The sequence below is a fragment of the Rhinopithecus bieti genome, unplaced genomic scaffold (genome assembly GCF_001698545.2).
Source record: "Rhinopithecus bieti isolate Rb0 unplaced genomic scaffold, ASM169854v2 scaffold_83366, whole genome shotgun sequence".
Taxonomy (NCBI): Eukaryota; Metazoa; Chordata; class Mammalia; order Primates; family Cercopithecidae; genus Rhinopithecus; species Rhinopithecus bieti.
In genome coordinates this window covers 789,322-816,497 of record NW_016832657.1, presented here as the reverse complement: position 1 = coordinate 816,497, position 27,176 = coordinate 789,322, and positions in this window count along the sequence as shown.

Genomic DNA, 27,176 nt, shown 5'->3' with positions numbered 1-27,176 from the left:
GATCTTGCTCTATTTCCCAAGCTGTTCTTAAATTTTTGTGCTCAAGTGATTCTCCCACCTTAGCCTCCCAAAGTGCTGGGGATTATAGGCTGGGTGTGGTGAGCCACCTGAGCCTGCAGTCTCTTTAATTAAGGTTATAATGCTAACCATGGCTTAAAATACTAAGCAGCATTTTCCAAATTGTTGATTACTATTACATTGATTTTGGAGAAGCTGGGAAGTAAGGAGGTGAGATGAATACTCTGACAATTAACACGTGTTAGAGAGGAAAGTTGTGTGAAGAGGCCACCAAAATAAACAGCATGAATGAATCTTCTTGTATTAGGGCGGCTGCAAACCCCAGGTAGAAAAATGACAGCCCAGGCTCCTGAACCATCGGGAACCCAGGAGTTTGCCCTACTGTGAGGAGGGGCAGGCCTAGATTTCCAGTTAAGGTGAATTAGTATTGGGACTGTTAAGAAACGACAGATTGACCAGATTTGGAGATTGCACATATTGGAAGGACTGGTCCCTAGCCACTCTCCTCGGAATAACCGAACCATTAGTTTGGAACCGGGTGGGGAGAGAAGAGGATTGACTGCCGATGTGGAGGGGGGCCTGATGTCCTTCTGCCTCTGTCCACATTCCCCGTGTGACTCACTGCAGCCCGCATTGCCTCACAGGGATCATAGTTCCCCGTAGGGCAGAGCACCTCGCAAACGCGCTCTGCTGCCTGTGAATCCTCCACAGACTTGGTGTTACAATTTGAAAACAGTTTTTTTTTTTTTGTTTTGTGGGATTTTTCCTTGTTTAATTCCAACTGAAACTGCTATTCCATGGGACAGGGAAGAGGGAGCAGGAGCCAACCAGGGAAACATGAGAGTCCGCATACCACTTGGCCACCGCCCTCACGGCCAAACCCCTACTGTGTTCCAGCAGCCTGGTTAGAGGCATATGGGGAATAGAACAGCTGATACACATCACACAGGGTCAACAGAGATCACCTCCCCCAGTTCCCAGGGGAAAGGAGAGAAATCCGTAAAGGACAGATGCACCATCTTTATTTTAAAGGAAAAAGCTCCCTCAAGATGTGTTACTAGGATCCCTTTGGACATTTGCGAGCTCCCCAATCCTACCTCCCATTGCTATTTTTGGCTACCTTATATATAAAAATAAAAACATTTAGGCAATATGACAAAAAGAGATAAAATCTTTTTTTTTAAAATATTTACAGTTACAGTGATTAAATTGGTACTAAAAATAGTAAAAATTTACTCTGTAAATTCATCAGCTAAAGTAATTTATGCTGTTCCTGATTGATTGGAGGCCTCAAAAATGTTTAATACTAAAGATGGTTGGGACAGAGTGGTCTTTTCTTTAAAAACAATATACAAACTTTAAGGCACATGTTACATATCATAAACACCGTATTTCCAAGTGGTACAGATTGTCAGTGAGTTTAGTAACTTCCCTCAAGTGGTAGTAGGCTAAAATATTACTCAGTTGTAGAACATTTATCCTCCTGATAAGATCCTTTTGCTGTAAACAGTTAATCCGTTCTTACCTCCAGGCAATCACACCAACTACTTCTCTATAAAGTTTGCCTTTCTAGACAGTGTTCAAATCTAAGGAACAAACAATAGGTTGGTGCTCTAGGGGCCTACTTTTTTACTGAGGCTACTGTGGTTTGTGAGTTCGCCATGTACATATAGGTACATGTTTTGTAATTGTTTCCTTTTTTGCTGAGGTAAAAAGTCCATTGATGGATGGACCACATTGGGGCGGTTTTGTTTCCCCGCATAGGAGAGCCGTTGAAACGGGATCCAGCTCCCTGTGGGTCTATCACAGAACCCTCCAACGTAAGACTGATAGGGAAGCGCTTGCCGTCAAGAAAACCTACTAACAGAACAAGCTGGTCAACCGGCGTCAGAACCGCGCAGAAAGTTTCATTGCAAATTCTTTGTTAAAGTGGAACTTTGTCACTACACATCCAACTTTGAAGCATCCAATAAACCATTTTAATAATATGAGCGATGTCGAGTGGACAAAAATGAAATACCATCCATGCACATTGATATTTCACTCCCCCAGACTCGACCATGGAATTCAGCTTCGAAAGAGTACCGCTCCATACAAAGCTGCACAGGTATTTAAAGAGGCGCCGTTTTGTAGGGGCAATTGGAGGGAGCCCAACAAGCAAATGAAGAACAGGGAGTAACTTGGGAGACAGGAAGCCCCCCAGGATCTGCGGCGCCAGCTCTTGAGAATTGGTAATGTGAGTATACGGTGTTCCGTGCAGCCCAGCACCTCCACATGTCCCCGAAGGTCTGACTTGGACACTTTACCCTTGCTCCACAAGGTTAAAACCGTTTTGCTTTTTTGTTTTTTTTCCTAATCATTACTTGGTAGTTATTAATCCTTCTTTGGGGAGGGACAGGGCTTTAAAATGGAAGAAAATAATTTTCATAAAATATCAAAATGGAAAAAATTTACTTTGTAAAACTTTGCTATACAAACCAAATGGCAGCTGTTGAGAATCTCAATAAAATGTTAAATGCATTTGCTGGCAGTGGTACCTTTTTGCCTAAGGTTGGGTCACTGTGTCATACCGTGTGTGTTTGGGGGCGGTGGGGAGGTGTGAAATTTTTTGTCTCACACATAAGTTGTCTCATGGGTCATAATCTTAGTTGCAGTTTTCCTTTCAAATAGGGTTACAAAGCAGAAACCATGGGCTTGGAAGTGACAGACCTGAGTGAATCCCACCTTCACTACTTTGTGCCATTGGCCTGAACTTTATTTACAAATAACCTCTTTATTTGTAAAGGTGCAACACCTCTCCCCTGGAACTATAATGACAGAATTTTAAAATACTGCCTGACACATAATAGGCACTTAATACATGGTTGCCAATAGTCACAATGATATGTACAACTTTGAACAAAGAGTCAATGACATCTTTGGGCTGGAAGGGAAACTAGACATTTGTTTTCCTGTTTCTGGGCAAAACTGACTACCTCCCTAGAAAACAAGTATTCCATATCTGCCTTTCAACTATTGAACAAGTTTGAGAGCCTGCTACATGTCAAGCATTCTCTTAGGGACAGGGGCTACGGGGGTAACCAGGCAGCCACAGTCCCTGCTGTTGTGATTATGGTTTGGCAATGCCTAATTATTTAAACTGAAACCTCGTTCAAATCTCCCAGTGATTTGTTGAGGGGCTTTATCATATTGTTAAAAAACGATATGGGACCAGCCCAAGGCCCATGGGTTTTGCCCTGACCTTATTTCTTAGCCTCATTCCTAAAAACAGAGGGTGGAGGTTGGGGTATTCTGAGCTGACTTGCCTATTTACAGCTTTTTAAAATAGTATAGTTATATGTAGTTTTGTGTATATAGGGTTTACTAGAATGTAACTTCCTTGAAGAGGTGGATGGTATATTTTTAAAATTCCATTAAAAAAAGATAAAATTTCATTAACTTAGTTGAAGTATAATGTACAGAAAGGTAGATATTTTATGTGCAGTTCTATGAATTTTTACTGCTGGAAAAAAGGTGTACTTATTTTTAATCCCTAGAGTACTCATCACACCTACAAGACATTCAATAAATGTTTGCTGAATGAATGGGACAGATGAAGCTGTAATATCTCTGAGATCACACAGGGAGATAAGAAAGTGCTAGCCTTATTCCAGTGCTTGTTCCAAGCTCGCTTGTCTCATCACAGGGCTGTTACAGGCTCAGATGAGAGCAATGTATACATCTCTAATGCCTTGGCAATACAAAATCCCATGGATAGCTCCTGATGGTTTGTTGGGGAAAGGACACTAAGTTTAAAATTAAAGGGGGAGAAACTCAGCAAAAATCACTTATGGGCTGGGCATGGTGGCTCACCCCTATAATCCCAGCACTTTGGAATCCCAAGACAGCAGGACTGCTTGAAGCCAGGAGTTCGAGACCAGCCTGGGCAACATAGCAAGACCTGCCTCTACAAAAAAATGACAGAATGAGCCAGGTGTAGTGGTACATGCCTGTAGTCCCAGCTACTTGGAAGGCTGATGTGGGAGGAACGCTTGAGCTCAGGAATTCAACGCTGCAGTGAGCTATGATCATGCCACTGCACTCTAGCCTAGGCAAAAGTGAGACCCTACCTGTAAAATAATTTTTTTTTTTTTTTGAGACGGAGTCTCGCTCTGTTGCCCAGTCTGGAGTGTAGTGGTGCAGTCTTGGCTTGCTGCAAACTCCACCTCCTGGGTTCAAGCGATTCTCCTGCCTCAGCCTCCTGACTTACAGGCACCTGCCACCATGCATGGCTAATTTTTTGTGTTTTTAGTAGAGATGGGGTTTCACCATGTTGGCCAGGGTGGTCTCGAACTCCTGACCTCATGATCCACCTGCCTCAGCTTCCCAAAGCACTGGGATTACAGGCATGAGCCACCGCACCAGGCCTGTAAAATAAATTTTTAAAAATCACTTGTGATTTTCTGCACTGCAGCCTGTCTAATAGAGCCTTAATAACTGGGGAGTAAGCGACTTCATCACATCTCCTAAATGTGACAGGAACTAGGTGCATAATCTGACCTTATGCACTTTAATACTGCCTTTTTTAAAGCATTTTTTCAACACATATTCTGGGACTAAAAAAATCAAGATGTGCTCCTCTACTAAAGTCTCCACTGTCCAATTGGAATTGCAGTCTAGACAAACTAAGGAAAAGTGATGGCCATATTCTGAAGAACAAGTAGGTCTCAGCAGTTACATACTCTTCACCAAAATGCTGTTTGATCCTCATCCTGAGAGCATATTTTTTAAAATCTCCAAAGCTCACCACTCATTAATAACCCAACAGTTTTATCAAGACTATGGGTTATAGCAAAGATGCCTCTGCTGTGTCCTTGTTCTCTCTGCAAGCTTTTTACCAGGTGCTAGACTGGAGACTTGCTGGGTGCTAGACCACAGTGATTAGGTCATAGCTGAATGTGAAGATGGCTGGCTGTTCTTTCAGAAGGAACCTGGCTGGAGTTCCTATTGCTCAAAGCTCCAGCTTGCAGCATTGGGCTAGAGCTGATGGAAGGAGAGCTGTTACCATCCTGTTCCACATGAATGCTACACTGTGAAAGAACAGCATCATCTGACTTGGGCAACAAGGTAGTGTTCAAGGCGTCTTAGAGGGCCTAATCAGAACTTACCAGCTGTAGCGTAGAACTCCCTCAAATGCAAATGCTGGACCTCTGCAGCACAAATTACTCAAGCTGTTTAGTATAATAGAAATGAAAATTCCCCATCCTTAACCTATTATCATCAAGAGTAGCCAGGGCAGGGGAAAGTGCAGTAGACAGCAAACCCGATTTTAAACAACTCTAGAATAACTGATGTCTGTAAATGGAACGTGTGCGGACATGATACATGCCTCCTTAATAAACACCCGAGATGGAGGTATTGTGGATCAAAAAGGGACTCCTGTTTAGTCTTACACCAAGCACAACACAGGCAGTGGAACAGAAAGCTTCAGGTTTGTCTTCACCGGTCGAACTTGTGATATCCATCAGCGACAGGAATCCTGTCGCCTCTTCCACTGATGCTCCTCATTCCCAGGCCACACAACACGAAAGTGTGGGCTGTAAGCAGAGCCAGGCTAGTAGTCCAGGAACTAGGTCGAGCCACTAGGGTGAAGCAGTGCCTAGTTGGTCTTCTTAGGAGAATCTCAGCTCCTCATAAACCTTTCAAGAATCATTCATGTGAAAACTGCCAACGTCCTGCCTTACTGCCACTACTAAATCCGTGAGGTTACGATGCTCCCAGTCTTGAATTGTTACCGCTTCCCCTAATCCTGCTAGGGTCCAGGACGAGGGTGCTGATATGCCTAGCGGTACTCTCTTGTGATGTCTGCAATGGTCACACTTGTTTCTGGTGATGCAGGAATAACAGCGAAAAATAGTTTACCGCATGACACGACAGAGAGTAAAACAGGTCACAGATTAACTGGCAGCCACTAGTGCATATCGTGTTGGTTATATGGGGGAAGAGGTCCTAGCACACAGATAATTATACTGCCCCAAGTTCCCAAGTGTATGCTGAGTGGATGCAGATCACCGGCCGAGCACCTGGGGGCAGGGCTTTAAACCTTGGACTAAATCCACTCCTGAGCGCTCCAGGATATCTGCTGGCAGGTGCACTAAGGATGTGCACAGCACGTGTGTTTGATGATGCAGTCCAATTGGGAAGTGGATAAAGTGTGTTTATTTTCTTCTGTGTATGTTTTTGTAAAAAGGAAAAGGAAGCAAAAGACTCCTTCCTTCCAGACCTTGTGTCCACTGAGCTTGGAGTGGGTGGAGCCCCCTAGGAGAAGTTGTAGGAATAGAAGGCAATGGGATTGACTATCATGGATAGTAGTCCATGACGAGGAGGAGCCCGATGCACCTGGCCCCTAGGCTGGCCCCACCCAGAGCGGAGGAGTGCCTCAGCTTCATCAGGGTGAAGCTGCAGAAGAAGTTCTGAACCTGGATCTCTTTGCCCTGGTTCAGCGCCAAAGAAAACCTGGAAGGCTTTCCCCTTCCGCCATGATTGTAAGTTTCCGGAGGCCTCCCCAGCCATGCTTCCCATATAGCCTGCAGAACCATGAGCCAATTAAACCTCTTTCCTTTATATCAGCGCCAAAGAAAACCTGGAAGGCTTTCCCCTTCCGCCATGATTGTAAGTTTCCGGAGGCCTCCCCAGCCATGCTTCCCATATAGCCTGCAGAACCATGAGCCAATTAAACCTCTTTCCTTTATAAATTACCCAGTTTCAGGTGCTTCTTTACAGTAGTGCGAGAACAGACTAATACAAGTACTCAATAACTTGAGTAAATAAAGGGCTGAATAAATCAACGAAGTGAAACAGATAAACACTATGGGCGACCAGAGGAGATGACTTACTCCTGGAGGCCATCATCGGGGTGGCCTTTATGAGGAGTCTTTGAAGGATAGAGAGGATCTGGACAGGCAGAGGAGAGTGACTAAAGACCTCAAAAATGGGATCATAAAGGCATTAGGGACAATGAAGATGCCAGTCTGATCAGAGCAGAGAGTTCCACAGAGAGGCAGAAAATGGCCATATTTACAAATCAGAGAGAAAGATATGGTACTGCTGGTCCTAAAGGGAGGAGGATGGACTTGTCATTTTGAAATGATTCAAAACCAAATGGTCAGTGCCAAGTTTTTACGATGCAAGGTCCAAGGCTTGCCCCTCAAAGGCAAAGCCTTGGGTTGAAAATTGATGGTGCTGAGCCAGTGTAATTAATAGAACAGCATCTAAGAGAGGTGTGTTCTCACTTGTGCATGGTGGAGAAGGAAGGACTCTTAAAAATGATATGGTCTGGCCGGGCGCGGTGGCTCAAGCCTGTAATCCCAGCACTTTGGGAGGCCGAGACGGGCGGATCACAAGGTCAGGAGATCGAGACCATCCTGGCTAACACGGTGAAACCCCGTCTCTACCAAAAAATACAAAAAACTAGCCGGGCGAGGTGGTGGGCGCCTGTAGTCCCAGCTACTCGGGAGGCTGAGGCAGGAGAATGGCGTGAACCCGGGAGGCGGAGCTTGCAGTGAGCTGAGAGCCAGCCACTGCACTCCAGCCTGGGCGACAGAGCGAGACTCTGTCTCAAAAAAAAAAAAAAAAAAGATCTGGTCTAACTCGCTTATTTGGCAGAAAGAAAAAAGGAGACCAAAAGAAGGGAAGACTGCCAGACAGAGGCGGAGGTAGGACTTGAATTTGGAGTCCTGCGAGATGTGCTGCCTGTGCTACCCGGCTGACTCCTCCTCCCCGGGGCAGCCAGGAAGGTAGTCTGCATTTCTCAGTTCGGCTGTTCCTAAGGAGATGGGCCAACCCAGACCCCATAGTCCCTCTGGAAAACGCTGAAGGTATTATGTGGGTTTCAGCCCATGGGCGATATTCTGTTCATGTAGAATGTGTCTGACCTATAGTCACAGTGGGATCAGAGAAGGCCTTGAGTGACTGCCAAGAGCTGGAGCTTTATCAGGCAGAGGGAGGTCTCTGGGGAGAAGGAGAATGCAGGGCCTGGGAGCACGCCCTGCTGGTGAGGAAGCTGGCCTGTGGTAGCTGGTCTGGGGGCTCCCTCCTTGCATATCCAGGTGGGCCTAAAAGTGGTACATCCCATCTGCCTTTCTCCAAAAAGAGTTTGATTTCCTTTCCCAGTGCTGAGCTTTTTTCTGCCTTGACACAGTGATAAGATTGTGTTCCTTTCACCTGGAACTCGAGATCATTGAGCAGCAGGAGCAGCAATTTAAGAAGAAAAGGCTGGCAAAGGGAATGCAGCACTGAACTACCCAAAGACCAAAATCTTTTTGTGGCCTTCAAGGCCCCTGGTGTCTGGCTGAAAGGGAGAGCACAAAGATGTGTGACTGAAGGTCTGTGCTCCCATCACATCTCTGCTATCACGCTACTATGTGCAAACACTCAACCTCTCTGAACCTCAGTTTCCTCATCTGTAAATTGAGGAGAATATCGCCACCGTCCCTGGGCTTGTGGGAGGTTCAAATGAAGTTCAGCTCTACATAGATATTTGTCACTGATTTGCAGTCTTCCTCAACTAACCCCCTGTAAGCCCTCAGTTGCTTATCTGCTGGGGCTGGAGGTGAAAGGATCAATGAGGAGGCAGCTGAGACTTTCTGCAGAAGTGCCCCTGGATAGCAGAATCAGAGTATGACCAAAAAAGGTCCTCAATGATAAAGGAGAATGACAGAAAGGAGGGGAGAAGAAGGAAGGGAGGTGGGTTTGGGAGGGTGTACAAAATCCATTTATTCATCTCTCATTTATTTGAGCCTACCGTGTACCAAGCACCATGCTGGGCCCTGGGGACTCAGATGAACAAGACTCATTCATTCATTCATTTATTCAATATAACAATTATTAAGGTACTTGTATGAAGCTGCCAGGTGCTGGCATAGAGAGGGAGTCAGGCAGGCAAATGAGCAATTGAAATGCAGGCTGGTGAATAGCTTAAGACAGGATGTACAGAGGGAGGCAAAGGGCATTGCAGATAGAGAGAGGCCTCCTATTCTGAGGCTGCAAGGAATGCCCCAAGGCTGGAAGGGACAGTATGTGTTGTGGTGACAGGGGAGCCTGGAAAGGCCAAGAAAGACCCTGACTGCCACCAGGAGTTTGAACTACATGTACATGGGGAGCCAGTGAGCACCTTCCCAAAGGGAAACACCAGACTCAGATTCCAGTTTGGATACAGTGTGGCCAAGTGGAATGGGACTGGTGGATGAAGCAAAGAGGAAAGGAAGAAGAGATGAGACTCTGGAGATGGTTGGGAGGACTGGGTGACTGATTGACCTTTATGGGGTAAGGGGAGGGGACAGGTAGCCATGCAACCTGTATTCACTGAAATGTTAGCAGAGGAGGGTATGGGGGAGCGGAGGGGTGTGTGGGCCATCTGAGTGGACATGTTCAGTGGGCAGACCAGAGCTTGAGACTGATTGGAAGTTATCAGCACATTAATCCATGTTTCTTAATCCTGGTTGCCTATCACAGGCCCCAGGGAACTTATTAAGCACATGGGTTCCTAGGCCCTCCCGAGGCACACTGAATCAGAATCTCCGGAGTGGGGCCCAGCAATGTGTATACTGCAGCTCAGTGTTCCTGGTCCTTGTGGTTGTGTAGAGGATTCCTAAGACCAGCCACAGGCTCAATGATTGGCTATAAGAACCCAAAGGACTTAGAAAAACCATTATGCCCACAGTGATGGATCATTACAGTGAAAAGATACAGGTTAAAACCAGAAAGGGAAAACAGAGAAACAAGGCACCAGCTTCCAATTATCCTTTCCCAGTGGAGTTGTACAGACAATGGTTAATTCTCCCAGCAGTAATATGTAACAGCACATGCTAAGTGTTGTCAACCAGTGAAGCCCAACCAAGCCTTAGTGTTCAGGGTTTTTCTTGAGGGGTCAGTCATGCAGGCATGCAGCTCCTGGGGGATTGACCCCAGCTACTCAGGCTTCAGCCCCTAGAGAAATCAAATGGACACAGCAAGGCCCAAAGCCTCAGGCTTACAAAAACATTGTTAGAAGGCAGAATATTCCAAAGGCTTAGAGGTCAAGGACCTCTCAAGAGCTGGTCAAAGACCAGTCCTTTTTTGGGGATGTGCAGGGTTGGAGTGGTCCAAGGCTAGTTAGAGCTAACTAACACTTTGCTGCCCAGTAGTCTATGTTAGAATGCCCTGAGGAGCTTCCAGAACGCTCTATGGCCAGACTGCATCCCAGACCAATCACTCAGAGTCTCTGGAGGGGGGTGTGGGTCTGTCCAAGGTCAAGCCCCACTGCCGTAGATTGTAATTGATACCAAAGGAGGGAGTGAGCTCATCCCAGAGGGAATGAGGAGAGAGTGCTCACAGATGGAAGAGATGGCCAAGAACAGTGGACTAAGCAGCAGAGGCTGCAGACTGCAGGAAGGATGGCACACAGGGAAGGAGCAGCCAGAGAAAGGGGCAGAGAACCAGAGTCCCTATGGTCTGGACAGCAAAGAGAGAGAGCAGGTAGTCAAGTCACTTAGGTGGCCTGGTGCCTTAGTCAGCTCAGGCTGCTATAACAAATTATAACAAATTACCAGGTAGCTTAGACAGTAATTTATTTCTCATAGTTCTAGAGGCTGGGAAGTCTGCAATTAGGCTGCCAGCATGATTGGGACTGGGTGAGGACTCTTTTCTTGGTTTCTCATACGGATGCCTCCTCGCTATATCCTCACATGGCAGAGAGAGAAGGCATGCTTACTTATGTTTCTTCCTATAAGGGCACTAATCCCATCATGCAGGATACAAACATTCAGTGCATAGCACCTGGGAAGGCTCAGTTAGGTCCAGGGGTAGGAGCAGGGTGCAAGGAAGAGCAAAAATTTCTGTCAGCCTGCCACTCTCCTCCTCTTCCACCTCTACTTCCTCCTCCTGCTCCTCCTCCTCCTCCTTCTGATCCCCTCCCTCCTTCCCCTCTGCAGCTCTCCACTCCCCTCCTAGACTTTCTTGATAGAACCAGAAGGGGATGCTTGAATTGGCCTGGACTGCCCAGCCTGTACGGTTCTGGGAGTGGGGTGGGTGGATGGAGTGACCTCAGCAGGCCCTCCCAGCTCTACCCTTCTGTGGTCCTGTGGTTGTGACTGGATCTCCAGGATGGACTTTGACCTTTCCAGGTCTAAGCACTGAAGATGGCTTGGTGCTTCTCACCAGGGGGAAATTCAAAATAAAAACAAAATCACAAACCATATAACTTTTATATGTATGCTAAAAATAAAATGGCTTTTTTCTTGAATTTTCCAAGCAAAATTCTGAATATTTGTAAGCTAAACCTCCTTTGCCCTCTTTTGGAGGATGTACTGGTTGTGGAGCCACTCTGAGTCTGCCTTGGTTCACCTATGTCCTGGGTCACCCAGCTCTGTGGACCTTTGAGTCTCAAGCCCATGAACGCCAGGGCAAAGGCCTTTGGAGCCCCTACTATTCTTCCTGGGGTGGGGGACACACTGATTCCTCTGCATTTTCCAGCACTCCCTCATCTCCACCCTAATGGCTCTTCAGGGGAGAAGGGCTTTGATGCGTTATTCAGGGATCTCCAGGGCCAACCCTCAGCTCACTCCCAACCTATGACTCACCATGGCTAGAGCTAGGCTGAGCTCAGGGGAGACCCAGGTGAACAGAAGCCATCCCTGACCTGGACCAGGAGCAGGAGGAGGGAGCAGGACTCTGATCAGCGTCAGTCTTGCCAGACAGGGGCCCAGAAGCTTGGGGATTCTGGGGATGCCTTGGCCTGGGGCTCGAGGATCCTCCAAGGGAGGTGTCCAGGAAGAGGGGAACATGAGCTCCTAAAGCTACAGCAGAGACTCAGGCCATGACACATGATGACAGCTGGTACAATGTGGGATTCCTGGAGCAGGGCCTCTGCCTGGCATGTGGCAAGAGCTCAAAAACTAATGGTGGGATCAAATTGTCACCAGCAGAGCCCATCTAGGGTCAACCAAAGAGCCTCCTGCCACCTTGGCCTGTCTCACTGGGGTTCTGCCTTGCTGATTCTGAAATTCTGAAGGTGATTATAGATAAGCAGTTGGTGGCCCTCTCCCAGCCTGGTCCTTCCTGGCCTGGCCACACACCACTTCCAGGAAGCCCTGATGTCCACTGCCATGTGGTTTCCTCTGCTCTGAGTGTGGATCTGGTGTAAGCTTGGCATTGGAAGTCGCTGGGCTGGATTCAGACCCTGGGTCCCGGTACAGCAATGTCACTCATTAACCGCATGGTCTTAGGCAGGTGACTTAATCCCTGTGAGCCTTGATTTCCTCATCCACAAGTGAAAACTAATACTAGTCCCTATTATCAGAGCTCACAGAGTGAAGTGCGGAGCACAGTGCCTGGCATATGAGAAGCACTAAGCATGTGTTAACCGGATGAACTGGAGGAAATGAAAAAGTGGGGCCTGCCCAGGGATTGACCTAGGGAAGCAACTCCGGGCTTCCTCTCCAGAAGGATCTGGGCCAAACCCTCCCCATCACCCAGAAGGCCTCAGGGGCCAGCAGGCGAGTGGGGAGGAGAGAGTGACAGTGAGGAGGACACCTCTAGACCTAGGAGGGTCCTGTGGGGACCCTTCCTGGCACCCAAAGATGAGGGAGAAGAGGATTAAAGGCAGGAGCTTTCTTAGGACTTATTGAGTCATTATAGGATTGGATTGCACAAGCCCAGTTTACATGATAAAGCTCCTTTTGGAAGGGGTGGTTTTAAGAAACAATTTAGCTTCCATGGGCAGCAATAAATGTGAATGCCTAATCAGAATTCAGTCCTCTCCAAAAAGCATCCAAACCTTTGGAAGTTGGTTTTAAAGGAGGTTTCTCCCTGACTCCCACCCAGCCCCTGCCCTCGAGGACCCCTCACCCCCTAAAAGGTGAGCTGTCCAGTCATCTGGGAAGGGAAACAGCTTCAATTGCTGCCTAGCCCTACGACCCAGTTCCTTTTTTTTTTTTTTTTTGGAAATGGTTTGGTGCTTCTACCCAGGGGAAATTCAAAATAAAACAAAACCACAAACCATACAACTTTTATATGTACTCTAAAAATAAAATGCCTTTTTTCTTAAATTTTCCAATTGCAAAAGTCTGAATATTTGGAAGCCATACCTCCTTTGACCTCTTTTGAGTCTTGCTCTGTCACCCAGGCTGGAGTGCAGTGGCTTGATCTCCGTTCACTTCAACCTCCACCTCCTGGGTTCAAGCGATTTTCCTGCCTCAGCCTCCCAAGTAGCTGGGATTACAGGCGCGCGCCACGACGCCAGGCTAATTTTTGTATTTTTAGTACAGATGGGGTTTCACCATGTTGGCCAGGCCGGTCTCAAACTCCTGACTTCAGGTGATCTGCCTACCTCGGCCTCCCAAAGTGCTGGGACTACAGGCATGGGCCACCGCATTCGGCCCAACCCGGTTCTTTTGTCAACTCTTTGTTCTGTGATCTTTGTCACCCCATCTCTTTTCAAAAGCTGTGTGCTATGTTTTGTTGTTATTGTTTTTTGAGACAGGGTCTCCCTCTGCCACCCAGGCTGGAGTGTAGTGGTGTGATCTCAGCTCACTGCAACCTCTGCCTTGAGGGCTCAAGTGATCCTCCCACCTCAGCTTCCTGAGTAGGTGGGACTATAGGTGTACACTACCATGCCCGGCTAATTTTTGTATTTTTCACTGTAGAGACAGGGTCTTACCATGTTGCCCAGGTTGGTCTCAAACTCCTGGGCTCAAGCAATCCTCCTGCTTCAGCCTCCCAAACTGCTGGGATTACAGGCATGAGCCACTGTGGCTGGCAAAAGTTGTGATATTTATGGGTTGGGGGGAACATCAAGCTAGTAGAAGCTTGCTTGGCTTGCTGGATCTTGGGAGATTTTGTTGCCATCCTAAATCTTGGGCCTCTCTCACCTGGAGCTGCAGCAGACATTTCAGCCACACCTCACAATCCTGATTTCAGCTCTCCCCTCTCCCACCACATGACAACCAGGAGCTTCATTAGAAAGCCTTAGCCTGACACTATAACCTTTACCCTGCATTGGGCAATGCCTCCCCTGGGAGCCTCCCACCCTCCACTGTCCTCTATTTGTGACATTTACCTTGATGTTTGAGCACCAAGTTCCTCCCTCTTGGTGTCCCACATCAACAAACCAGATGAATACAAAAAAAATTACATAATTCCTATGAGCCAACCAGGGTGAAAGTGAAGGAAATGGGGGGTAGATTATCTATCACCCCTGGTTCAAGTCAATTAAAGACATACAGGCCGATCATTGACTCAAATATGGCCTGATCTAGAAGTGTGGGAAAAAAATGCCAATTCTATCAGCTTTGTCCTCAGACCCTGACATGAAAGCAAAGTTCACATCTACTGTCCTGATTCTGAAGGAGGCCACCCGTGATCGGCAGTTCCATTAGCTTGTTCTGCACATGTGTGAATATAGCCTCCGGATCTCCCCCAGCTTCCCACCCCATCCTTCATGCAGAAGTCACTATATGTTTGGATAGATTCCAGGGTGCCATGGGGCCATGTCTGCCAATGGGTAGGGGGACTACTATGAAAAGGTTCTGCACTTGGGGCCCCCATGAGCCTCCTATGGCAGGACAGGCTAGTCCTGGGGTGCAAAGCCTGGTCATCTCACTTCCATTCCTATTCTAGGCCAGGCACTCCTGGTGCCTCAGGCTCCTGCCCCTGTGTCAGCCTGTATGTGGTAGGATTCTGAGGTCCATGTTGGGTTAGAGCAGTAGGTCTCAGTCGGGAGACATTGTCACAACTAGGGAGAAGGTGCTGCTGGTATCTAGTGGGTCAAGGTCAGGGATGCTACTAAACATGCTACAGTGCACAGAACAGCCCTCATAACAAAGGTCTATCAAGTCCAAAGTGTCAAAGAGAAACCCTGGGTTATGGGAAGGGGTGTCCTCCAGAGAGCATGGCCTTAGATTTTCAGCCCCTCTAAGAATGAGATGTTCCTTGTTTATTTTCTCCATCTCTCATCGGCCCAGATGTAGGGGAGGGAATAGTTAGACCAAGGTAGGATCCAAGCACTCCTGATCCTCTGAGCCAAATATGGTTCTCCAGATAGCACAATTTCCCCTAAAAATGCAGTCCAAAATGGAACATGCTTCCTTCCATCTTCTAGTACATTGGCTTTAAAACTCATCTTAAAATATGAAAAGACATTTACTGTAGCACTGTTCACAACTGAAAAGATATAAAAAAAAAAACCTAAATGTCCACTTATAAGGACCAGATAAGTAAATTACGGTACATTCATGCAGTGGAATTATATGCAGTTGTTAAAAGAGTGAGGTAGCTCTAAATATAATGATATGAAACAATCTCCAAGACATATTATTAAGAATCCCATGGCCAGGCACAGTGACTCACAACTGTAATCCCAACACTTTGGGAGGCCCAGGTGGGAGGAGGGCTTGAGCTAAGGAGTTTGAGACCAGCCTGGGCAACATAGTGAGACCACATCTCTATGAAAATAAAACAATTATCTGGGCATGGTGGTGCACACCCGTGATCTCTGCTACTTGAGAGACTGAGGTGGGAGGATCACTTGGGTCCACGAGGTAGAGGCCGCAGTGAGCTATGACTGTGCCACTGCACTCCAGCCTGGGTGACTGAGCAAGACCCTATCTCGAGAAAGAAAAAGGATACCAGCAAGATGCAGGAACAATATGCCTGGTGTACTAATACTTGTAAGAAAATATTATTTTAAAATACTATTTAAACCTAGATGCTGAGTGTGAATTAGACACTCTCAGAAAAGATACACAAGAATGGAGTAACACTGGTTGTCTCTTGGGAGGGGAGCTGGGGCCGCGACTAGGAAGGGATAGAAGAGAGATTTACTATTCACTCTAGGTCCTTTGTAACTTTTGAATGTTGTACTCTGTGCATGTGCTATCTATTCAAAAACAAACACAGACGGTCTCCAGTTTATGATCGTTCGACTTAATATGTTTAGATTTTATAATGGTGCAAAAGTGATACACACTCAGTGGGAACTGTACTCCGAGTACCCATACAACCATTCTGATTTTTACTTTCAGTATTCAATAAATTACATGACATATTCAATACTTGATTGTAAAACAGGCTTTGTGTTGGATGATTGTGCTCAGCTGTAGGCTAATGTAAGCATTCTGAGCATGTTTAAGGTAGGCTAGGCTAAGCTATGATGTTCAGTAGGTTGAATGTATTAAATGCATTTGCAACACGATATTTTCCATTTACAGTGGGTTTATTGGGAGGTAACTGCATCGTAAATCAAGGAACCTCTGTAGAGTACACACAATGGAACATTATTCTACCTTAAAAGGGAATAAAATTCTGATACAGCCTACAACATGAATGAACCTTCAAAACATTATGCTAAGTAGAATAAGGCAGACACAGAAAGACAAATCTGTATGATTTCACTTACACAAGGTACCTAGAATAGGCAAATTTATAGAGACAAAAAGTAGAATAGTGGTTACCAGGGTCTGGGGGGAGAGGGAAGGGAGTTACTGTTTAATAGACACAGAGTTTCTGATTGGGATAATGAAAAAGTTCTGGAGGTGGGTAACAGCGATGGTTGTACAGCATTGCAAATGCACCTCACGGCACTGAACTGTCCACTTAACAGTGGTTAAATGGTATGTTTTATGTTACAAACATTTTACCAGAAAAGAAAAACAAATACATAACATAATCTATTTTAAAATATATGTTTTACAATTTCAGTTTCTAACAACCACTTAATAAAAACCCACCACCTCCAGTGGGAGTGTGTGGCATCGAAGAGCCTGAGCTTTGGAACCAAACTGAACTAAGTTGGACTCATGGCTCCATTAGTGACTAGTTTTGTCACCTTCTAAATTAATATTCTAGATAGAGCAACTAAATCAACCTTCCAGAGTAGAGGTCAGTAAACTTTTTCTGTAAAGGGCTGGACAGTGAATATTTTAGGTTGTGCAGGCTATATATGGTCTCTGCTGCCAGCAACTACTTAATGTAAAAGAAGCAGTCAGCCGGGGGCGGTGGCTTACACCTGTAAACCCACACTTTGGGAGGCCAAGGTGGGCAGATCACAAGGTCAGGAGATCAAGACCATCCTGGCCAACATGGTGAAACCCCGTCTCTACGAAAAATGCAAAAATTAACTGAGCGTGGTGGCACATGCCTGTAATTCCAGCTACTTGGGAGGCTGAGGCAGGGGAATCACTTGGACCTGGGAGGCAGAGGTTGCAGTGAGTGGAGGCTGCAGTGAGCTGAGATCGCACCACTGCATTCCTGCCTAGCAACAGAGCAAGGCTCCATCTCAAAAAGAAAGAAGCAGTCATAGACAACACATGAGTGAATGAACAAGGCTGTGTTCCAATAACAACAGGTAGTGGCTGGATTTGGCCCCCAAGCTGCAGTTTGCCAACCTCTGCTCTATGGCTCTCTGGCTTGTTGTGGGAATAATTGGGGCAATGTGTCAAATTGTTTGCTCAATGCCTTATGTATAATAAGCAGCCAGTAAACATTTTTTATTGATGTGGTTGTTGAGGTAGGTGCTGAGACTGCAGAAAAAGGAAGTCACATTTATTGAGCACCTACTGTACACACAGTAGGGTCAACTCTTAATGGGACAGGACTTCATTTGTTATTTTTGTTAGTTACTTAATCAAAACATCTCATGTTGGCATGGAGCTTCGTGCTTTGGGTCCATTAGCTTGTTTCATCTTCCTGATTACTCTCTGGAGTAAATTTCTAAATCAGGAAGCCAGGCCTCCAAGCTCCCTCTGCTAGGGAGAGCAGAGGCAGTGTTTGAAACTTCAACCATCCTATTTCAAAGCCTGGGTTCTCAAGCAGGGGTGGTACTGCCTGCCCCTTCTCCACCCTGTTCCCTCCACCCTGAGAGATTTGGAAATGTCTGGGGCTGTTTTGTGGGGAAGGGGTACTTAAAAGAATGAGGAAGCACTGCTGGATTTTAGTGGCCAGGGTCCAGGAATGCCAAACGCCAGGCAGACTTGTTTAAATGTCCGTAAAACAAAAAATTACCCAGTCCCAAATGGACTCCCAAATGTCAGCGGCGCTCCACATCATGCTGCCCAGATGCAACTTTATTGCCACCCTCCCTTGAGCAGCTCGAAGTCCTATGGGGAGAGGGTGCATGGTGCACAGAGTGGTCAGCGCGAGGATAGATGGAGGCTTCCCTCGAGGACGAGGTGGTATGGGGAAGATGCCTTCATTTTTGCTGAGAGTGGAAGAGACAGGGGGCACAAGTTATTAAATTTTAAGTTGAGCAGATTCTTTCTGTTTCCCTCTAAATCTGCATGAAAGGCAGTGTGGAGTAGTAGAAAGAGCTCTGGATTGTCAGTGGCTAAAACCATCAACTTGACCACTGAACAGCTATGCAAGTAGGGTAACTGGCTTGACCTCTCTGGACTTCAACATTCTCGGAGTGAAAAGGAGATCATGACACACGCTTGTCCCCTTGCAGGGCTGTGGCTAGGTTCAGGTGGAGCAACTGAGTGAAAGTACACACCTCTGTACAAAGGGCAGGCATGTTACTAAGTGAATTATAAAGCAATTGTCAACACAATAAAGCTCTTCCCTTTTAAATCTTCGTTTGGTTTCCATCTAACAGCCCAGGTGCAGATAACTGCCACCGCTGCCCCTCCTGCTCAAAACATTGAGATTTCGCTTTGATTGCATCTCCAGCAAAACCAGCCAGGGCGAAAAATGAGCCCAGGCGAGAGCGGCTGTGCTTCTTGTTGGCCATACCTCCTCAGAGTCATGGAGAAGCCATCCATTCCCAGCCAGAGGCTGAGCGAGAAAAGGGGATGGAACAGCTTGAGGGGGTCACCTGTGGGTCAGACCTCACAAGCCGGTTTTCCCCCAGGACAGGAGGGGAGGGGCTAATAGTTCCTTTTGGTCAAAATGTCAAGTTGGAATCAATCTATATAAATGTCAAGCTTGCTCTATATGCAAAAGTGAGGAGGTCATCATAGCAGGAAGTCTGTCTGCAGGATGAGGTACAGACATTTTCTCTCTGATTTCTCAAGACTGATTTCTCTTTTTCTACTCAGAGCCCAGATGGCAGCTGGGTCCCCTGCCTCTGGAGATCTAGCTAACTGTGGTCCTGCCTCTGCAATTCTACACGTTCCGAAGGCTTCCCCAAACTCTCTACAAGGGTGTGGGGGAACTGCATCAAGCATCACGTGGCCTGTCCCCCTGCATGTCCTTGTCAACCTAGCCACGAAACTTGATCCTTCTCTAGTTCCAAAAACAAAAACAGAAAAAACATTTCCACATGGATCCCAAAGAGAGAGAATTTGAGGACATTTCCCCATGCCAACACAGTAAGCAACCTTGTTTTGCAGCAAACAGGTGTTGGAGTCAAACTCTAGAACCCAACTCCCTTACTTATGTAATGGGGTGACCTCAGGAAGTCACTTGGCCACTGGGTTCAGTATTTTCATCTGTAAAATGAGGCTGTGGATCTCTACATTAAAAAGCTGTTATGAGGACTCAAATTTGTCATGTAAATGGCAAGCACATAATACATGCCTATTTCAGTTAGAGCTCTTGGACACAGATTGATTTATTTAAATCACTTCCTTGTATTTAAAAGGAAGGTGGAGGCTGCCCTAACTGCAGAGCCCGGCAACCCGCCATGTGTAAGAAGAACTGGATCAGAGCTCTGCCTCTGTTTCTTTGCATTCCCAGGGCTCTCCTCTCTTCTATGTAATTGTTTCCTTTTCTGTCCTCCAGCCTTCCTTATAGCATAAAATGACTGCAGCTGTGCCAGGTATTGCATCTACCTTCTGCAGCATCCAGAAGAAGAAAGCTCTTTTTTCTTTGACGTGGAACAAAAGTCCTGGGTGGTGCTCTGATTAGAACACTTCAGGTCACGTTCCCACTTCAGAAGCCATCATTGAGGCTGGGGGCATCTATTCCATGATTGGCATAGGTGACAAAGGGGTGGGATTATGCTGTGTTCCCTTTGCGGGGCTCCAAAGTCCAGGTTCCTCCATGTGCAATCCTGTCTTCACATCTGTGTCCCCAAAGCCTGGCACAATGTTTGACACACAAGGAGACATTCAGTAAGAGCTTATTGAATGAATGGTGCTTGTTGAATGAGGATTATAAAATCTAAGGAGAGAATAAGTGTGTGTGGCATTCTCTGAATCAGTTGCTCAGTTAGTGGGAATTTGCCAGATATTCTTTTCAATGAAATCCCAGGTTGCAAATGTTGACCTTCGCCTATTCCCAGAGAGCAGCTTGCTTCTCCTGGTGACACCTGGGAAAGCCTATACATCCCCTTGCCAGGCCTCATGAGCCGTCTGAAGGCTGACGGTGCTGCCTCTGCAGCCTCTGCACAGCTCACTCATGCCGGGGAGCATGAGAGTCAAACATCCAATTCCATTAATCATTGAGTAGTCCAATAAGGGAGATTAAATTTATCTTTAAATAGCTTTTTTTTTTTTTTTTTTTTGAGACGGAGTCTCGCTCTGTCGCCTGGGCTGGACTGCAGTGGCCGGATCTCAGCTCACTGCAAGCTCCACCTCCTGGGTTTACGCCATTCTCCTGCCTCAGCCTCCCGAGTAGCTGTTAAATATCTTTTCAAATGAGGAGGAAATTGAGATTTGAAAGGGCAGGGCTTTTAAAAAACAAAATCAGAGTGTGTGGGGAGCTGAGCCCCCCGTAGCCATCCTGAGGGACTTTCTCTGTGGCTGACATGAAGATCTTGGCAAGGTGAGGATATAAAGTCTGGGGGAGCAGAGCCACAGTGCCCACGCCCCAGAGAGGGACACCGACTCCAGGGTGTGGTGGAGGAGGTGGAACAGCTGAGCCCCACGCTTCACAGAGACCCTGCTGTGGGCCCACCGGAGCACACAGCATGGGAGGTGAAGGAGGTGATGGAGCCGGGTCACACAGCATTCAGCCTGGGCTGCCCCGAGCCTCCGCGGCCAACACCCAGGTGTGGGATGCCCATTCGACAGTGCCCCAAGCTTGGGGAGGATGAAAAACGCCAAACAAATAACTCGAACAAATCCCTCCTTGGGGTTCGGACCCACACTCCTGCTGGCAATGTCCTGGATAGCCCATGGCCTCCTCCAACCCACTGCGTCCAAACACCAACTCATCACCCCACTCATGCTTGCTGCTCCCCAGTTCTGACTCCAATCTTTGTAACAGCCCCTCCAGACCCCCTCAGACTTCCTGAGAAGCTGCTTGGACATTGTCCTAGACCATCCCCCACCTACTTCTGCACAGCCATAACTTACTGTTGCCTCTCTCAACCCTCCCCTTCCAGCCCTCCCAGCCCCTCTCACCTGGATTGGCCTTTCTGGCTCTAGTCTTGCCCTCTCCAAACTTCCCTCCACATCTCGCCAAATCTGCGCTTGCAAGACACAGATCATATCCTGCTAGCCACCTCCTCAAAAATCTTCAAGGGCTCCCCATGGCCTACAGAATAAAGTCTATGTTCTTAACGGAACACCCAGCACCCACCACTTGTCATTCTGTTCTCATTTCCAGTGCATAAGGAGCCTTGTTCTCAGAGCCCGAGGACACTTTCCTGTCTCAGAGCCTTTGCTTGTGCCGCTCTGGACACCAGGCCTGCCTTCTCCCTTTCTCTTCGTCCTGAAGACCTTCTCATTTTCCAGGCTCCTGTTTCAATGCCTCCTCCTGCAGGCACCTCCCTGCGGGTGTGGGGACAGGAGTGGGTGGCTGTTTTTTCCTTCCTGCCACTGCCCCATGCTGGTGTCTCTTTCAGCATGTTTTTCATTTGGCCTAGGGCAGTGAGGACAGTGGCCTGCTAGCTATATTCGGCATTTATGTTGTATCAGACACAGCCACGTGAATTTCCACCCATGATCTCATTGAATCTACACAGTTAGCAGAGGCGGTTTGTCCTGTTTCATGGACAGGAACTTGAGGCTCAGACAGGAGAAGTGATTTGCCCAAGCAAGGGACAGAGCCGCACTCTGCACTCTCGGTGGAGTCCAGCGAAGTTCCTCCTCCACCTCCCTGCACAAGGCAGCTGCCAGGAGGCAGAACCCTCTGGAAACCCATCTGTGCTCTGTTTTATTTAAAGGGCTCCTAAGTTTCAAATCGGGCTGGAGGAACACACTCCTGTGATCACTAATTCACATTTGTCCTCCCTCCCTGACCCTGGCCTTCCCAAGGCCTGCCATGAATCAGGGCCCCAGGCCCAGCACTGAGCAAGTCTGCATAATTTCCTGAATGTCACCAAACCCACCTGTCACTCCCTGAGCTTCCCAAACGCCATTCCCAGTGTACTCAGGGAGGCTCCGAGCCATATGCCAGGAAGGCCCTCTGTGAAATCCTATTAGTGCTCTCAGCTAATTAGCTTTAAAGCACTCTAAGTAATTAGGAAGGGGGCCATACAGTGTCCCCACTGGGGAATGGGAAGTACACCATCCAGACAGCCTCTGAGAGCTCCCTCATCTCTCCCTCCACACTGTGAGCTCATCTCTTCCTAAACATCTTCCCTCTCTCCCATGGCCTCGGTGCTGTGGTAGGGCAGGAACATGGCTCAGAGAAACATTTATATTCAGACATATAATGGGAATGGGAGCAAGTTTTGAGATATTAACCTAGGTTTTTTTTCTCCTCTTTGCCCTTCCCTCTCATTTCAGCCAGCAGCAGCTCTAAACTTCACTGCTGCAGGGAAGATGTGGCAGAGTGGAAGGAGGGAGGCAGGAGGCGGGGGGACCTTCCCCCGACCCTCTAGCGTAGCATTTCCTGCTGCCCCCAGCCACAGAGTGGTGTGTCTAGGTGATCCCAGGTCTGCCACAGAACAGAAATGATGGATAGAAAAGTTGGATGTAGGCTGGGCACAGTGGCTTATGCCTGTAATCTCAGCATTTTGGGAGACCCAAGCAGGCGGATCACAAGGTGAAGAGATCAAGACCATCCTGGCCAATATGATGAAGCCCTGTCTCTACTAAAACTACAAAAATTAGCTGGACATGGTGACATGCGCCTGTAGTCACAGCTACTAGGGAGGCTGAGGCAGGAGAATCGCTTGAACCTGGGAGGCAGAGGTTGCAGTGAGCCAAGATCGTGCCACTATACTCCAGCCTGACGACAGAATGAGACTCCATCTCAAAAAAAATAAAAAAAAAAAAAAAATAATCAAAACAAAAGGCGAACCAAAAAAAAAAAAAGAGAGAGAGAGAGAAGATGGGTGTCTCAGTGGCAAGCAAGGTGGAAGGATGACTGAAGACAAGGTGTCTCTCTGCACCCCAAGCCCCCTGACCTCACATAGGACCAGAGCACTGAGGCACAACTGACTACCCAGGAAAGGGACCTTGAGTTCAGAAACTCAAGTGTTAACACTAAAAATCAAGGAATTTAAGATTAAATTTCTCATGCACTGCATTCTGGACTGGGATTCAAGGTGCCATTGAGGGAGCACCTCCCAGGGCTGGGGTTTTGTTCGCAGCACTCTGCATCCATTCTCTCTGACCTCCCAGCAGCCCACTGAGGAAGACATTACCACCCTCATGTCACAGATGGGCCAGGCCACAGGGAGGCCACTGGGGAGAAGGAGAAGGAGGGACCTGAGTCCGAGGTTGGGAGCCACCACCATCTCACTCTGAGGGCAGTGCTGTGCATCTCCCCAAGAGGAGGGACCAGAGCTGGAGGAGTGGACAGTCACAGACCCTCCTTGGGCTGCTGTGCCATTGCTAGAACCTTCTCTTTAGAGAGTACCAAGTATTTCTACCCATAACACTTTCCCTGGCTGGAATCCTGCGACTGTCACAGTGCCCCGAGATCCAGGAAGGCAGGGCAGGAGCGTCGTGCCCACTTTCCAGCAGGTGCAAGGGAGGCTGGGGGGGGTGATGCACAAGCCCCTGGGGGGGTGAGGGGTGGGAGGGTGCATGATGAACCTCTGTTGACTGCTCGCTCCCTCAGCTGGCACGTCAGGACCCAGTGGCAGTTCCAGGTTACAATTACAGAAGTATTTTGGGTTTCGGATTTTTTCAGATTTGGGAATTTGAAAATCTGAAATCCAAAATGCTCCAATGAGCATTTATTTTGAACCTGGTCTTTGAATATCATGTTGAAACTCAAAAAATTTTGAATTTTGAAGCATTTCAGATTTCAGATTTTGGATTAGGGATGCTGTATTATCTTCTGAATGAGGCCACTCATTCAGGAAAACCCAGAGCTTGGGGAGATGGAGCTGCAGGCCAAAGAGGTGATTTCTGAGGCACCTGCCAGTGCAGAAAGGCCTACAAAGTGGTGACGGCAACCCACAAAATAGGAAACCCAATATCAGCTAATGGAACACTGATAAAACCTGCTCAACTTGTCTGTCTCTGACCAATTCAAATGAAGCCAAGCCAATGTATCATTAAAAAAAAAAAAAAATTGGGAGGCCGAGACGGGCGGATCACGAGGTCGGAAGATCAAGACCATCCTGGCTAACATGGTGAAACCCCGTCTCTACTAAAAAATACAAAAAATTAGCCGGGCGAGGTGGCGGGCGCCTGTAGTGCCAGCTACTCGGGAGGCTGAGGCAGGAGAATGGCGTGAACCTGGGAGGCGGAGCTTGCAGTGAGCTGAGATCGTGACACTGCACTCCAGCCCGGGCGGCAGAGCGAGACTCCGTCTCAAAAAAAAAAAAAAAAAGACACTAATTTCTCTGCAAAAGCACTGAATTGTACCATGAATCATCAGTGGTGATTTTTTAGGGATATGAAGAAGGGGTCTTCGCAATACATCACACGACACACCATCTTCCTCATCTCCTCTAAATGTTTCTCTCTCTGCAAGCCCAGTCCTCTCCGTAGTTGTCCAAATCCCTCCTTCTTTTCTCTTGTTGTCTCCAAAACTGAAAGCTGTGCTCTGACTTTCTATATCCCTCCCTCCCCTTCTTGAACCACCCAGGAAGCCCCACACTTCCCCAGGATGTCCCCTCCTCCCCTCCTGGCATCTCCCATCTTTCCTCAAATGGACGAGTCTGCCTCTCTTAGCTTCTCCAACTCTGCATCTCAACCTTTCTCCCTTCACTACACAATAATGTCCAGGAGGCCAAGAGCCCACAAACCAGGGACCCTCCCTTTCCAGCAGGGAGGAGAGAGGTGACTGCAAATATTTAGTTGTAATTTTCTTCCCTGCCACGCCTGTTTCCATGGCAGTGCTGAGCCCCAGTCCTGGCAGATCTCAGAAGCCAGCTCTCATGACCGTGGGGCAGATGGGGCCCAGGGAGCCTCTGGGTTAAGGACCGTGCATCCCACTCTGCAGCTGTCCTACCCTGACCTCTGCCCCTTCCTGGTCCCCCAGGCCTGCCCTGCCCTGTTTGCCTCAGCCTGCCCAGGAAGGCCACTGCTCAAGGCCTCCAGGAGGCTCACCCCAGAGTAGGCATTATGACAGGGACGGACACGTCCAACCTGCAGATTCTGCCTGGGGCTTTGCACCAGCCAGAAAGCTCAGGTGGACAGAGCTGGCCCCAAGCCCAGTGGCGGGAGAGGCAGGCCAAGTTTGAGCCCCCAACAGTGCTGCCCTCATCCCCAGGCCTGGCTTCCTCCTGGCATCCAGTCACCCAGGTTCCACCCACCCTGTGCTCTCCCAGATCAGCAGACTTCTGCTACGGCACTAGAGGATCAGAGCTGCAGAGGGCGCTGGATTTATTAGCTGAGTCCACCTCCCATGCCTCAGGATGGGGATGTTAAGGCCTAAAGCAAGTCAGAGACCTTCATCCATAAGAAATCACATAACTTTGGAGAGAATGAGCTAGAATCCTGGTCTCTGAACTTCCAGGTTAGTGTTTGCCCCATAACACAGAGGGATTACATCATTCCTAGCCGGGCTCATTGGCTAAGGCCTGTAATCCAAATGCTTTTGGAGGCTGAGGTGGGAGGATTGCTTCAGACCAGGAACTTCAGACCAGCCTGGGAAGCAATTTGAGACGCTGTCTCTATTAAAAAAAAAAAAAAAAAAAAAGCCAGGTGTGGTGGTGCACATCTGTAGTCCCAGCTACTTGGGAGGCTGGAGCAGGAGGATTGTTTGAGCCCAAGACTTCAAGACTGCAGTGAGCTGTGATTAAGCCACTGCACTCCAGCCTGGGTGACAGAGCAAGACCTTGTCTCTAAAATGATAATAATAGTAATTTCTAAACTCTGGAGATGGGTGTTGTTGAAATTGATGAAATTGAAATTGTAGATTGTGGGTTCTCCTATGGTTATTTGTATTTTAAGTGGAGCACAAGATCGAAACATCTCCTTGACACACAGGCAAATCCACAGAGGCAGAAAGGAGATGAGTGGCAACCAACACCTGGGGAAGGGGCGGAATTGGGAGTGAGTGTTTCATGGGCACAGGGTTTCCTCTGGAGTGATGAAGAGCTTCTGCAGTGATTGGTGGTGATGGTTACACAGCATGGCGAGTGTATTAATGCCACTGAATTGTACATTTGAAAATGGTTGAAATGGTAAGTTTTATGTTTCATGTATTTCACCACAATTAAAAAAGAAATCTCCTTGGCTGGGCACGGTGGCTCGCACCTGTAATCCCAGCACTTTGGGAAGCCTAAGTGGGTGGATCACAAGGTCAGGAATTCGAGACCAGCCTGACCAACATGGAGAAACCCCGTTTCTACTAAAAATACAAAAATTAGCTGGGCATAGTGGCAGGTGCCTGTAATCCCAGCTACTTGGGAGGCTGAGGCAGGAAAATCACTTGAACCCAGGAGGTGGAGGTTGCGGTGAGCCGAGATCACGCCATTGCACTCCAGCCTGGGCAATAAGAGCGAAACTTTGTCTCAAAAAAGAAAAAAAAAAAAAAAAAAAGAAATCTCCTCGACTCAAATACGTAAGACCTGTATTGAGGAAAGGTCTGACCACTGGGAGTTTGTTTTGCTTCTTCTGTTCTCTCTCCTGTCCCTCCCTCACCAGACCTCTGCTGAGAGTGTTCCCAGTCTAAGAGGAGAGCTATACACAGTGTAGAGTGACCGAGAATCCACTCTGCGACAGCATACTGAGAAACAAGACAGAACCAAATAGTAAAAGGAGTTGTTCCTGGAAAAGCATCTAGGAATGGGGGAAGGGCACAGATCAAGCGACAGGGGAGGGGCCTGTGACAGCCACTTCCCCGCCCCGGGCACCACTGAATGCTCTGGTGGTTCCCGAGTTCATTTTACATTTTTTTTTTTTTTTTTTTTT